The 16,331-nt window shown below is 46.3% G+C and overlaps 1 protein-coding gene across 1 annotated transcript in view; it reads left to right on the top strand.

The window, feature by feature from the left end:
- The first annotated feature begins 6,630 nt into the window (after positions 1-6,630).
- LOC142696329 (microtubule-actin cross-linking factor 1, isoforms 6/7-like) overlaps positions 6,631-16,331 on the top strand; it is a 94,161-nt gene continuing 84,460 nt past the window's right edge. Inside the window, exon 1 of the mRNA XM_075847667.1 lies at positions 6,631-6,718. The gene's annotated coding sequence lies outside the window, so the exon portion shown is untranslated. The remainder of the gene's footprint in view (positions 6,719-16,331) is intronic.

Below are 16,331 nucleotides of genomic sequence, written 5' to 3' on the forward strand. Positions count from 1 at the left end.
ACAGTGCTCACATAATACCACCATACACTGCTCATATAATACCACCATACAGCGCTCACATACTACCACCATACAGTGCTCATATAATACCACCATACAGTGCTCAAATAATACCACCATACAGTGCTCAAATAATACCACCATACACTGCTCACATAATATTACCATACACTGCTCAAATAATACCACCATACAGTGCTCACATAATACCACCATACACTGCTCACATAATACCGCCATACACTGCTCATATAATACCACCATACAGTGCTCAAATAATGCCACCATACAGTGCTCACATAATACCACCATACAGTGCTCAAATAACACCACCATACAGTGCTCATATAATACCACCATACACTGCTCATATAATACCATTATACACTGCTCACATAATACCACCATATACTGCTCACATACTACCACCATACAGTGCTCATATATTACCATCATACAGTGCTCACATAATACCACCATACAGCGCTCACATAATAACACCATACACTGCTCACATAATACCACAATACAGCGCTCACATAATACCACCACACAGCGCTCACATAATACCAATATACACTGCTCACATAATACCACCATACAGTGCTCACATAATACCACTATACAGTGCTCACATAATACCACCATACACTGCTCACATAATACCACCATACAGTGCTCACATAATACCATCATACACTGCTCACATAATACCACCGTACACTGCTCACATAATACCACCATACACTGCTCATTTTATACCACCATACACTGCTCACATAATACCACCATACAGTGCTCACATAATACCACCACACAGCGCTCACATAATACCACTATACAATGCTCACATAATACCACCATACAGTGCTCACATAATACCACTATACAGTGCTCATATAATACCACCATACAGTGCTCACATAATACCACCATACACTGCTCACATAATACCACCATACGCTGCTCACATAATACCCCCATACACTGCTCACATAATACCCCCATACACTGCTCACATAATACTACCATATACTGCTCACATAATACCATCATACACTGCTCACATAATACCACCATACACTGCTCACATAATACCACCATACACTGCTCACATAATATCACCATACACTGCTCACATAATATCACCATACACTGCTCACATAATACCACCATACACTGCTCATATAATACCACCATACACAGCTCATATAATACCACCATACAGTGCTCATATAATACCACCACACAGTGCTCATATAATACCACCATACACTGCTCATATAATACCACCATACACTGCTCACATAATACCACCATACAGTGCTCACATAATACCACCATACACTGCTCACATAATACCACCATACACTACTCACATAATACCACCATACACTGCTCACATAATACCACCATACAGTGCTCATATAATACCACCATACACTGCTCACATAATACCAACATACACTGCTCACATAATACCACCATACAGTGCTCACATACTACCACCATACAGTGCTCACATAATACCACCATACAGTGCTCATATAATACCACCATAGAGTGCTCACATAATACCACCATACAGTGCTCACATAATACCACCATTCACTGCTCACATAATACCACCATACAGCGCTCAAATAATACCACCATACAGTGCTCATATAATACCACCATACAGTGCTCAAATAATACCACCATACCGTGCTCATATAATACCACCATACAGTACTCATATAATACTACCATACAGTGCTCACATACCACCATATAGTGCTCAAATACCGCCATACACTGCTCACATAATACCACCATACAGTACTCATATAATACCACCATACACTGCTCACATAATACCACCATACACAGCTCATATAATACCACCATACAGTGCTCACATAATACCACCATACAGAGCTCACATAATACCACCATACAGAGCTCACATAATACCAGCATACAGTGCTCACATAATACCACCATACAATGCTCACATAATACCACCATACACTGCTCACATAATACCAGCATACACTGCTCACATAATACCACCATACACTGCTCACATAATACCAACATACACTGCTCATATAATACCAGCATACACTGCTCATATAATACCAGCATACACTGCTCATATAATACCAGCATACACTGCTGACATAATACCAGCATACACTGCTCACATAATACCACCATACACTGCTCACATAATACCAGCATACACTGCTCATATAATACCACCATACACTGCTCACATAATACCATCATACAGTGCTCACATAATACCACCATACAGTGCTCATATAATACCACCATACAGTGCTCATATAATACCACCATACACTGCTCACATAATACCACCATACAGTGCTCATATAATACCACCATACACTGTTCACATAATACCACCATACACTGCTCACATAATACCACCATACACTGCTCACATAATACCACCATACACTGCTCACATAATACCACCATACACTGCTCACATAATACCACCATACACTGCTCACATAATACCACCATACAGTGCTCACATAATACCACCATACAGTGCTCACATAATACCACCATACAGTGCTCACATAATACCACCACACACTGCTCACATAATACCACCATACAATGCTCAAATAATACCACCATACAGTGCTCATATAATATCATGATACAGTTGTAAAGGATCTGCCAGACACAGCTTCTGTGTCGACGCCCGTGGTTAATCAGTCTGCATCTGCTCCTAGGTCTGATAGAGTGACTCGATCTGCTACCACTCAGGCTGGTAGGCTGATGAGTGGGAGAACCTATCACAGCCTGGCCAGACGGTTCTAGCTCCCGCCCTCGGTCTATGTATACCTTCATTTGCTTCTTGTCTTTGCCTGTGATTCTATCTTGTTTCCTGGCTCTGCTGTTCCTGCTATTACTAATGACCTCTGCTTCATTTTGACCCTGGCTTTACTGACTACGCTCCTGCTCTGCGTTTGGTACCTCGTACACTCCTGGTTTGACTCGGCTCGTTCACTACTACTGTTGCTCACGGTGTTGCCGTGGGCAACTGCCCCATTTCCCTTAGCTTCTGTGTACCCTTGTCTGTTTGTCTGTCGTGCACGTATTAAGCGTAGGGACCGTCGCCCAGTTGTTCGACATCGCCTAGGATGGGTCGTGCAAGTAGGCAGGGACTGAGTGGGTTTAGGGCTCACCTGTCTGTCTCCCTACACCATCATTACAACAGTGCTCATATAATACCACCATACAGTGCTCACATAATACCACCATACAGTGCTCACATAATACCACCATACAGTGCTCATATAATACCACCATACAGGGATCAAATAATACCACCATACACTGCTCATATAATACCACCATACAGTGCTCATATAATACCACCATACACTGCTCAAATAATACCACCATACAGAGCTCATATAATACCACCATACAGTGCTCATATAATACCACCATACAGTGCTCATATAATACCACCATACAGTGCTCATATAATACCACCATACAGTGCTCATATAATACCACCATACAGTGCTCATATAATACCACCATACATTTCTCACATAATACCACCATACAGTGCTCATATAATACCACCATACAGTGCTCATATAATACCACCATACAGTGCTCATATAATACCACCATACAGTGCTCATATAATACCACCAAACAGTACTCATATAATACCACCATACAGTGCTCATATAATACCACCATACAGGGATCAAATAATACCACCATACAGTGCTCAATAATACCACCATACACTGCTCATATAATACCACCATACAGTGCTCACATAATACCACCATACAGTGCTCACATAATACCACCATACACTGCTCATATAATACCACCATACAGTGCTCACATAATACCACCATACAGCGCTCACATACTACCACCATACAGTGCTCATATAATACCACCATACAGTGCTCAAATAATACCACCATACAGTGCTCAAATAATACCACCATACACTGCTCACATAATATTACCATACACTGCTCCAATAATACCACCATACAGTGCTCACATAATACCACCATACACTGCTCACATAATACCGCCATACAGTGCTCATATAATACCACCATACAGTGCTCAAATAATACCACCATACAGTGCTCACATAATACCACCATACAGTGCTCACATAATACCACCATACAGTGCTCAAATAATGCCACCATACACTGCTCATATAATACCATTATACACTGCTCACATAATACCACCATATACTGCTCACAAACTACCACCATACAGTGCTCATATATTACCATCATACAGTGCTCACATAATACCACCATACAGCGCTCACATAATAACACCATACACTGCTCACATAATACCACCATACAGTGCTCACATAATACCACCACACAGCGTTCACATAATACCAATATACAATGCTCACATAATACCACCATACAGTGCTCACATAATACCACTATACAGTGCTCACATAATACCACCATACAGTGCTCACATAATACTATCATACACTGCTCACATAATACCACCATACAGTGCTCACATAATACCATCGTACACTGCTCACATAATACCACCGTACACTGCTCACATAATACCACCGTACACTGCTCATATTATACCACCATACACTGCTCACATAATACCACCATACAGTGCTCACATAATACCACTATACAGTGCTCATATAATACCACCATACAGTGCTCACATAATACTATCATACACTGCTCACATAATACCACCATACACTTCTCACATAATACCACCATACACTGCTCACATAATACCACCATACACTGCTCACATAATACCCCCATACACTGCTCACATAATACTACCATATACTGCTCACATAATACCATCATACACTGCTCACATAATACCACCATACACTGCTCACATAATACCACCATACACTGCTCACATAATACCACCATACAGTGCTCACATAATACCACCATACACTGCTCACATAATATCACCATACACTGCTCACATAATATCACCATACACTGCTCATATAATACCACCATACACAGCTCATATAATACCACCATACAGTGCTCATATAATACCACCACACATTGCTCATATAATACCACCATACACTGCTCATATAATACCACCATACACTGCTCACATAATACCATCATACACTGCTCACATAATACCACCATACAGTGCTCACATAATACCACCATACAGTGCTCACATAATACCACCATACACATCTCATATAATACCACCATACACTGCTCACATAATACCACCATACACTGCTCACATAATACCACCATACAGTGCTCACATAATACCACCATACAGAGCTCACATAATACCACCATACACTGTTCACATAATACCACCATACACAGCTCATATAATACCACCATACACTGCTCACATAATACCACCATACAGTGCTCACATAATACCACCATACAGTGCTCACATAATACCACCATACACATCTCATATAATACCACCATACACATCTCATATAATACCACCATACACTGCTCACATAATACCACCGTACACTGCTCACATAATACCACCATACAGTGCTCACATAATACCACCATACAGTGCTCACATAATACCACCATACACACCTCATATAATACCACCATACACTGCTCACATAATACCACCATACACTGTTCACATAATACCACCATACACAGCTCATATAATACCACCATACACTGCTCACATAATACCACCATACACAGCTCATATAATACCACCATACACTGCTCACATAATACCACCATACACAGCTCACATAATACCACCATACACTGTTCACATAATACCACCATACACTGCTCACATAATACCACCATACACTGCTCACATAATACCACCATACAGTGCTCACATAATACCACCATACACTGCTCACATAATACCACCATACAGAGCCCAAAAAGTAACACCACACAATGTATACGTAATAGTGCCATTGGATGCAGGCTAATAAATGAGAATATATCCAGTGACTGATGTCTTTCCTGCAGTTGTTCCCCTCCTCCATTTAGCCCTGATTATCATGAATGCTTCTCCATGCCACGTGAATATCTTTTGCTCCTTCCTTTTAAAGCCCGGGCAGCAGATGGGAGACCCCCTGTTCATAGGCCTAGAATCACCACTGATAATATTACTTAGAATTCTGATCAACCTTCACAGAGGTCGGAGTCATCCCAAGTGTATTAGACAGAAGCAGCAAAATTTAGCTATAACTCGGACGTCACACCGGCTGAACCCAAACAAGGGAACGGCTGTCAAATGTCAGCCGCTCCCTTCTGTCCTTATCTTAGAGGCCTGTGCAGGAACCATGTGATTATCCCGACCTCTAGGCTTGTGACTTCCCTCCTCTTCCACATGTCTCCCGTCCTGTAAGGTTTACCACAGCGCCCCCTTTTGTGTGTCTGCTACAGGATGAACAAATGACTGAGGTGTCCCCATGTCTCGCTGCTGCCCACTTACCTGCCTGTCACACTTACCTGCCTGTCACACTTACCTACCTGTCACACTTCTCCCCTGTTGTCTTCTACTCAGGCAAGAAAGCAGAGAGGTATGGAGGTTGTGGAGGACGGAGGTGCAGGACCAGGTGCGCTCCCTGTGGCTGTGCTTACAAATGATGGAGACGTCACTCCCAGACCTGACTGATGGCTGCTGGGATGTAAGTATTGGGGTGAATATACAGGAGGGAGGGGTATATTATATACAGGTGGAGGGTGTGAGATGTTGGGGAGCAGAGTATTATATACGGGTGGAGGGTGTGAGATGTTGGGCAGCAGAGTATTATATACAGGTGGAGGGTGTGAGATGTTGGGGAGTATTATATACGGGTGGAGGGTGTGAGATGTTGGGGAGCAGAGTATTATATACAGGTGGAGGGTGTGAGATGTTGGGGAGTATTATATACGGGTGGAGGGTGTGAGATGTTGGGGAGTATTATATACGGGTGGAGGGTGTGAGATGTTGGGGAGTATTATATACGGGTGGAGGGTGTGAGATGTTGGGGAGTATTATATACGGGTGGAGGGTGTGAGATGTTGGGGAGCAGAGTATTATATACGGGTGGAGGGTGTGAGATGTTGGGGAGTATTATATACAGGTGGAGGGTGTGAGATGTTGGGGAGTATTATATACAGGTGGAGGGTGTGAGATGTTGGGGAGCAGAGTATTATATACGGGTGGAGGGTGTGAGATGTTGGGGAGTATTATATACAGGTGGAGGGTGTGAGATGTTGGGGAGTATTATATACGGGTGGAGGGTGTGAGATGTTGGGGAGCAGAGTATTATATACGGGTGGAGGGTGTGAGATGTTGGGGAGCAGAGTATTATATACGGGTGGAGGGTGTGAGATGTTGGGGAGTATTATATACAGGTGGAGGGTGTGATGTTGGGGAGCAGAGTATTATATACGGGTGGAGGGTGTGAGATGTTGGGGAGCAGAGTATTATATACAGGTGGAGGGTGTGAGATGTTGGGGAGTATTATATACGGGTGGAGGGTGTGAGATGTTGGGGAGTATTATATACGGGTGGAGGGTGTGAGATGTTGGGGAGTAGAGTATTATATACAGGTGGAGGGTGTGAGATGTTGGGGAGTATTATATACGGGTGGAGGGTGTGAGATGTTGGGGAGTATTATATACGGGTGGAGGGTGTGAGATGTTGGGGAGTATTATATACGGGTGGAGGGTGTGAGATGTTGGGGAGCAGAGTATTATATACGGGTGGAGGGTGTGAGATGTTGGGGAGTATTATATACAGGTGGAGGGTGTGAGATGTTGGGGAGTATTATATACAGGTGGAGGGTGTGAGATGTTGTGGAGCAGAGTATTATGTACAGGTGGAGGGTGTGAGATGTTGGGGAGCAGAGTATTATATACGGGTGGAGGGTGTGAGATGTTGGGGAGTATTATATACAGGTGGAGGGTGTGAGATGTTGGGGAGTTTTATATACAGGTGGAGGGTGTGAGATGTTGGGGAGCAGAGTATTATATACGGGTGCAGGGCCGCCATCAGGGGGGGACTGGGGGTACTGCAGTGAGGGGCCCGGGCATAAATTTTAAAAAAAGGGGCCCGCACTCTGCCGCTGGAATTAATATACTCACGGCAGTGTGACTCTTACGATTTCATTTCGGTGAAAGGAACAGGTCCCATCACGAAGGAGGGGCCCGTTCATTACATCAGAATAAAATCGTAAGGGCCCGCTGGAGAGTGAGATGTGCCTGCCCCTCCTCCTCCGCAACAGCGTGACAGCGTGTGGGGAGGAGACATCACAGCAGCGGGAGTTATGAGCTCAGCCTCGGAGGATACGTCCAGCAGCAGCAGCAGCAGTCGTCTTCTTCAGACACAGTGAGTACTAACTTATGTCTGTGTCCGGCTGCTGCTGCCCGGAGCCTGCTGAAAAGATCTCCTCCTGCCCCCATAGAAAGTAAATATCTTACCCACCTCTGTATTATGTTAACACCGCAGCATAGGATTGTATCAGCTCTGCGGCTCTTATCTCCCGTCCTGTGTAACATGTGGCAATAAACCTGTCTTCTCCCTCTGTTTACACAGGACAGGAGAAAAGAGCCGTTGTAGAGCTGAGTGATACAATCCTATGCTGCAGTGTAAACTAATACAGACGTGGGGAAGATAATGGGGGCAGGGAGATGATAATGGGGCAGGGAGATGATAATGGGGCAGGGAGATGATAATGGGGCAGGGAGATGATAATGGGGGCAGGGAGATGATAATGGGGGCAGGGAGATGATAATGGGGGCAGGGAGATGATAATGGGGGCAGGGAGATGATAATGGGGGCAGGGAGATGATAATGGGGGCAGGGAGATGATAATGGGGGCAGATAGATGATAATGGGGGCAGGGAGATGATAATGGGGCAGGGAGATGATAATGGGGCAGGGAGATGATAATGGGGGCAGGGAGATGATAATGGGGGCAGGGAGATGATAATGGGGGCAGGGAGATGATAATGGGGGCAGGGAGATGATAATGGGGGCAGGGAGATGATAATGGGGGCAGGGAGATGATAATGGGGGCAGGGAGATGATAATGGGGGCAGGGAGATGATAATGGGGGCAGGGAGATGATAATGGGGGCAGGGAGATGATAATGGGGCAGGGAGATGATAATGGGGGCAGGGAGATGATAATGGGGCAGGGAGATGATAATGGGGCAGGGAGATGATAATGGGGCAGGGAGATGATAATGGGGGCAGATAGATGATAATGGGGGCAGGGAGATGATAATGGGGGCAGGGAGATGATAATGGGGGCAGGGAGATGATAATGGGGGCAGGGAGATGATAATGGGGCAGGGAGATGATAATGGGGGCAGGGAGATGATAATGGGGCAGGGAGATGATAATGGGGCAGGGAGATGATAATGGGGGCAGGGAGATGATAATGGGGGCAGGGAGATGATAATGGGGGCAGGGAGATGATAATGGGGGCAGGGAGATGATAATGGGGGCAGGGAGATGATAATGGGGGCAGGGAGATGATAATGGGGGCAGGGAGATGATAATGGGGGCAGATAGATGATAATGGGGGCAGGGAGATGATAATGGGGCAGGGAGATGATAATGGGGCAGGGAGATGATAATGGGGGCAGGGAGATGATAATGGGGGCAGGGAGATGATAATGGGGGCAGGGAGATGATAATGGGGGCAGGGAGATGATAATGGGGCAGGGAGATGATAATGGGGGCAGGGAGATGATAATGGGGCAGGGAGATGATAATGGAGGCAGGGAGATGATAATGGGGGCAGGGAGATGATAATGGGGGCAGGGAGATGATAATGGGGGCAGGGAGATGATAATGGGGCAGGGAGATGATAATGGGGGCAGGGAGATGATAATGGGGGCAGGGAGATAATAATGGGGCAGGGAGATGATAATGGGGGCAGGGAGATGATAATTGGGCAGGGAGATGATAATGGGGGCAGGGAGATGATAATGGGGGCAGGGAGATGATAATTGGGCAGGGAGATGATAATGGGGGCAGGGAGATGATAATGGGGGCAGGGAGATGATAATGGGGGCAGGGAGATGATAATGGGGCAGGGAGATGATAATGGGGGCAGGGAGATGATAATGGGGGCAGGGAGATGATAATGGGGGCAGGGAGATGATAATGGGGGCAGGGAGATGATAATGGGGCAGGGAGATGATAATGGGGCAGGGAGATGATAATGGGGGCAGGGAGATGATAATTGGGCAGGGAGATGATAATGGGGGCAGGGAGATGATAATGGGGGCAGGGAGATGATAATGAGGGCAGGGAGATGATAATGGGGGCAGGGAGATGATAATGGGGGCAGGGAGATGATAATGGGGCAGGGAGATGATAATGGGGGCAGGGAGATGATAATGGGGGCAGGGAGATGATAATGGGGGCAGGGAGATGGCATTGGGTAGGGAGGGAAATGATGCTAGAGTGGGAAGGAGATAATAATGGAGGGAGGATGGCACTTGAGTAGGGATGCACGATGCATCAAAACTTCGATACGGTTTCGATACCGTGCACCCCCAAACGGTTCAATACCGTTATTTCATGTATTTCGATACTAAGCTGTGCGGCCGCACAGCTCAATATTGTAATACATGAATGTATGAGAGCGGAGCTGCGGCTGTGTAACACAGTCACGGCCCTGCTCCGGAGTCCTGACATGTGCGCACCGCCAGGATTATGTGATGCGGCCAGCGCTGCACTAATGAGCGGCGGCACTGAAAACAGAACATGGCGGGCGCACTACAAAACACCCCCACATGTTCTGTCTTCAGTGCCTGAACCGCCGCTCATTAGTGCAGCGCCGCCCGCATCACCTCGTGCTGACCGCGTGCGGGGCAGGGCAATGGTTGTATTACACAGCCGCAGTCCCACTCTATAAAGGCAGAGATCAGAGAAACCTCTCATCTCTGTCGCTATTCCCCTGAATGCTGCGATCACAGCTGACTGCAGCATTCAGGGGAAAATAAGAAGGGGGGATGCCCCTTGGATCACGTCACAGGAATCCCTGTGACGCGATTGAGGGACATACCATATATGGGCAGACAGCCCAAGGTCCAATGAAGGACCCCAGGGCTGTCTTACCATATTTCCTGTTAGGGCATACTCAGGTCTGTCCTAACAACTGCCTGTGTACTATGCGTATATAGATATATACCAGTACATTAAAGTTTCAAAAAGAAAGTAAAAACATAAAGTAATGTTAAATAAAAAAAATATACACCTACACCTTTTTTACAAAACACATTAAAATAAGTCTCAATACATAAAATATACACATTCGGTATTGGCGCGGCTGTAATAACCTGCACAACAATTTTTTTGCGTCATTTATGATGTGTACGCTGTAAAAAATAAAATAAAAACTTCTTTCACTTATTAATGTGAGGCACGAGGTATTATGAATTTTGAACCTCCATATGCCTCACATTAATAGTAATTAACCCCATCATGTACCTTACACATTAACCCTTTATAATTGAGGAACATGATGGGGTTAATTACTATTAATGTGAGGCACATGGAGGTTAAATTTACCATCACACCTCGCGCCTCACATAAGAAATGGAAGAACTGTTTTGTTTTTTTATTACTGTTGGCAAAGTATCGCTTTGTTATCGAAATCGCAATACTACACAAAGCATCGGTACCGAAGTCCAAATTCTGGTATCGTGACATCCCTCCACTGGAGGAGGCATTATACAATGGGGGGGGGGGTAATAATTGGGTGAAAAGTGATGATATCTGAAGGGAGGGGAGAAATTATACATGGGGAGGGGTAGAGGAAGGAGAGAGTATACCTGGGTAGGGGGAGAAAGCTTATACCGGAGGCATAGTTAGCAACAGTCCTGAATTTGCAGGGACTGTCCTGAATCTAAAGAGGCAGTCCCGGCAAATTACTGTCCCAGACGTGTCTCAGCCACTGCCATATTCAATTGTATCTGCGTCCACAGGATGCAGATACAATTGAATACTATGGCAGAGCAGGAAAGTATCAGCTTCCTGCTCTGCCATTCACCCATCCAGGAGCGAAATCCCCGGCCAGAGAGTTGCCGACACTCTGGTCGGGGATTCCTCTCCTAGAGGTAGCCCCTGAGGTCACTGTCCATATATGGACAGTGAGGTCAGGGTCTCCTCCTGGACTGGAATCCCCTGTAGAGAGTGCCACACACTCCCCTGTAGTCAGTGCCGAACATACCCCCTGTAGATAGCGCCACACACACACACCCCTGTAGATAGTGTCACACACTGCCCCCTGTAGATAGCACCACACAATCCCATGTAGATAGCGCCACACAATCCCATGTAGATAGCGCCTCACCCACCCCTGCAGATAGCGCCACACACAGCCCCCTGTAGATAGCGCTACACACAGATAACGTGTGTGCAGCGTGTGAAGAGAATGCAAAAGCATCATCCAGACATGCCCGTGGCGGTGGGAGATCTTAGGGACTACATTTTGGTGAGTGACTCTGCTGTGTATAGGGCTTCAGTGCAATGATTTTTGTTTATATTGCCCTCCTACACCCTGACAGATTCTACATACACACACACACACACATACACACACACTCACTTTCCCTTTTTGCCCCCCACAGACCTCCTGTGAGGTTGCGTCCCCCTGGCTACCACTGCTACCTTCAGTTCTCCCAGCCCTGGGACTTAGTTTCTCCCCTTTGCCCTCCGACACCCACCTCCTGTCTCTGCCCTGCTCCTCCAAAGAGTTTTCTTTTTAATGTGCCCTACCTCCCGCCCCTTTACATTTCACCCCCCCTCCTAATAACGAGGGGGGCGGGGGCCCAGACTCATTGGCAGTATGGGGCCCAGAAATTCCTGATGGCAGCCCTGTACGGGTGGAGGGTGTGAGATGTTGGGGAGCAGAGTATTATATACAGGTGGAGGGTGTGAGATGTTGGGGAGTATTATATACAGGTGGAGGGTGTGAGATGTTGGGGAGCAGAGTATTATATACAGGTGGAGGGTGTGAGATGTTGGGGAGTATTATATACAGGTGGAGGGTGTGAGATGTTGGGGAGTATTATATACGGGTGGAGGGTGTGAGATGTTGGGGAGTATTATATACAGGTGGAGGGTGTGAGATGTTGGGGAGCATAGTATTATATACAGGTGGAGGGTGTGAGATGTTGGGGAGTATTATATACGGGTGGAGGGTGTGAGATGTTGGGGAGTATTATATACAGGTGGAGGGTGTGAGATGTTGGGGAGTATTATATACAGGTGGAGGGTGTGATGTTGGGGAGCAGAGTATTATATACAGGTGGAGGGTGTGAGATGTTGGGGAGCAGAGTATTATATACAGGTGGAGGGTGTGAGATGTTGGGGAGTATTATATACAGGTGGAGGGTGTGAGATGTTGGGGAGTATTATATACAGGTGGAGGGTGTGAGATGTTGGGGAGTATTATATACAGGTGGAGGGTGTGAGATGTTGGGGAGTATTATATACAGGTGGAGGGTGTGAGATGTTGGGGAGCAGAGTATTATATACGGGTGGAGGGTGTGAGATGTTGGGGAGTATTATATACAGGTGGAGGGTGTGAGATGTTGGGGAGCAGAGTATTATATACAGGTGGAGGGTGTGAGATGTTGGGGAGCAGAGTATTATATACGGGTGGAGGGTGTGAGATGTTGGGGAGTATTATATACAGGTGGAGGGTGTGAGATGTTGGGGAGTATTATATACAGGTGGAGGGTGTGAGATGTTGGGGAGCAGAGTATTATATACGGGTGGAGGGTGTGAGATGTTGGGGAGTATTATATACAGGTGGAGGGTGTGAGATGTTGGGGAGCAGAGTATTATATACAGGTGGAGGGTGTGAGATGTTGGGGAGCAGAGTATTATATACGGGTGGAGGGTGTGAGATGTTGGGGAGCAGAATATTATATACGGGTGGAGGGTGTGAGATGTTGGGGAGCAGAGTATTATATACGGGTGGAGGGTGTGAGATGTTGGGGTGTATTATATACAGGTGGAGGGTGTGAGATGTTGGGGAGCAGAGTATTATATACGGGTGGAGGGTGTGAGATGTTGGGGTGTATTATATACAGGTGGAGGGTGTGAGATGTTGGGGAGCAGAGTATTATATACGGGTGGAGGGTGTGATGTTGGGGAGTATTATATACGGGTGGAGGGTGTGAGATGTTGGGGAGCAGAATATTATATACGGGTGGAGGGTGTGATGTTGGGGAGTATTATATACGGGTGGAGGGTGTGAGATGTTGGGGAGCAGAGTATTATATACAGGTGGAGGGTGGGAGATGTTGGGGAGCAGAGTATTATATACAGGTGGAGGGTGTGAGATGTTGGGGAGCAGAGTATTATGTACAGGTGGAGGGTGTGAGATGTTGGGGAGTATTATATACAGGTGGAGGGTGTGAGATGTTGGGGAGTATTATATACAGGTGGAGGGTGTGAGATGTTGGGGAGCAGAGTATTATATACAGGTGGAGGGTGTGAGATGTTGGGGAGCAGAGTATTATATACAGGTGGAGGGTGTGAGATGTTGGGGAGCAGAGTATTATATACGGGTGGAGGGTGTGAGATGTTGGGGAGCAGAGTATTATATACAGGTGGAGGGTGTGAGATGTTGGGGAGCAGAATATTATATACGGGTGGAGGGTGTGAGATGTTGGGGAGCAGAGTATTATATACGGGTGGAGGGTGTGAGATGTTGGGGTGTATTATATACAGGTGGAGGGTGTGAGATGTTGGGGAGCAGAGTATTATATACGGGTGGAGGGTGTGAGATGTTGGGGTGTATTATATACAGGTGGAGGGTGTGAGATGTTGGGGAGCAGAGTATTATATACGGGTGGAGGGTGTGATGTTGGGGAGTATTATATACGGGTGGAGGGTGTGAGATGTTGGGGAGCAGAGTATTATATACAGGTGGAGGGTGGGAGATGTTGGGGAGCAGAGTATTATATACAGGTGGAGGGTGTGAGATGTTGGGGAGCAGAGTATTATATACAGGTGGAGGGTGGGAGATGTTGGGGAGTATTATGTACAGGTGGAGGGTGTGAGATGTTGGGGAGTATTATATACAGGTGGAGGGTGTGAGATGTTGGGGAGCAGAGTATTATATACGGGTGGAGGGTGTGAGATGTTGGGGAGCAGAGTATTATATACAGGTGGAGGGTGGGAGATGTTGGGGAGTATTATATACGGGTGGAGGGTGTGAGATGTTGGGGAGTATTATATACAGGTGGAGGGTGTGAGATGTTGGGGAGCAGAGTATTATATACGGGTGGAGGGTGTGAGATGTTGGGGAGCAGAGTATTATATACAGGTGGAGGGTGGGAGATGTTGGGGAGTATTATATACGGGTGGAGGGTGTGAGATGTTGGGGAGTATTATATACAGGTGGAGGGTGTGAGATGTTGGGGAGCAGAGTATTATATACAGGTGGAGGGTGTGAGATTTTGGGGAGCAGAGTATTATATACGGGTGGAGAGTGTGAGCTGTTGGGGAGTATTATATACAGGTGGAGGGTGTGAGATGTTGGGGAGCAGAGTATTATATACGGGTGGAGGGTGTGAGATGTTGGGGTGTATTATATACAGGTGGAGGGTGTGAGATGTTGGGGAACAGAGTATTATATACGCGTGGAGGGTGTGAGATGTTGGGGAGTATTATATACAGGTGGAGGGTGTGAGATGTTGGGGAGCAGAGTATTATATACAGGTGGAGGGTGTGAGATGTTGGGGAGCATAGTATTATATACAGGTGGAGGGTGTGAGATGTTGGGGAGCAGAGTATTATATACAGGTGGAGGGTGTGAGATGTTGGGGAGCAGAGTATTATATACAGGTGGAGGGTGGGAGATGTTGGGGAGCAGAGTATTATATACGGGTGGAGGGTGTGAGATGTTGGGGAGTATTATATACAGGTGGAGGGTGTGAGATGTTGGGGAGTATTATATACAGGTGGAGGGTGTGAGATGTTGGGGAGCAGAGTATTATATACAGGTGGAGGGTGTGAGATGTTGGGGAGCAGAGTATTATATACAGGTGGAGGGTGTGAGATGTTGGGGAGCAGAGTATTATATACAGGTGGAGGGTGTGAGATGTTGGGGAGCAGAGTATTATATACAGGTGGAGGGTGTGAGATGTTGGGGAGCAGAGTATTATATACAGGTGGAGGGTGTGAGATGTTGGGGAGCAGAGTATTATATACGGGTGGAGGGTGTGAGATGTTGGGGAGTATTATATACAGGTGGAGGGTGGGAGATGTTGGGGAGCA

This window comes from Rhinoderma darwinii, assembly GCF_050947455.1.
Source record: "Rhinoderma darwinii isolate aRhiDar2 chromosome 5 unlocalized genomic scaffold, aRhiDar2.hap1 SUPER_5_unloc_55, whole genome shotgun sequence".
Lineage (NCBI taxonomy): Eukaryota > Metazoa > Chordata > Amphibia > Anura > Rhinodermatidae > Rhinoderma > Rhinoderma darwinii.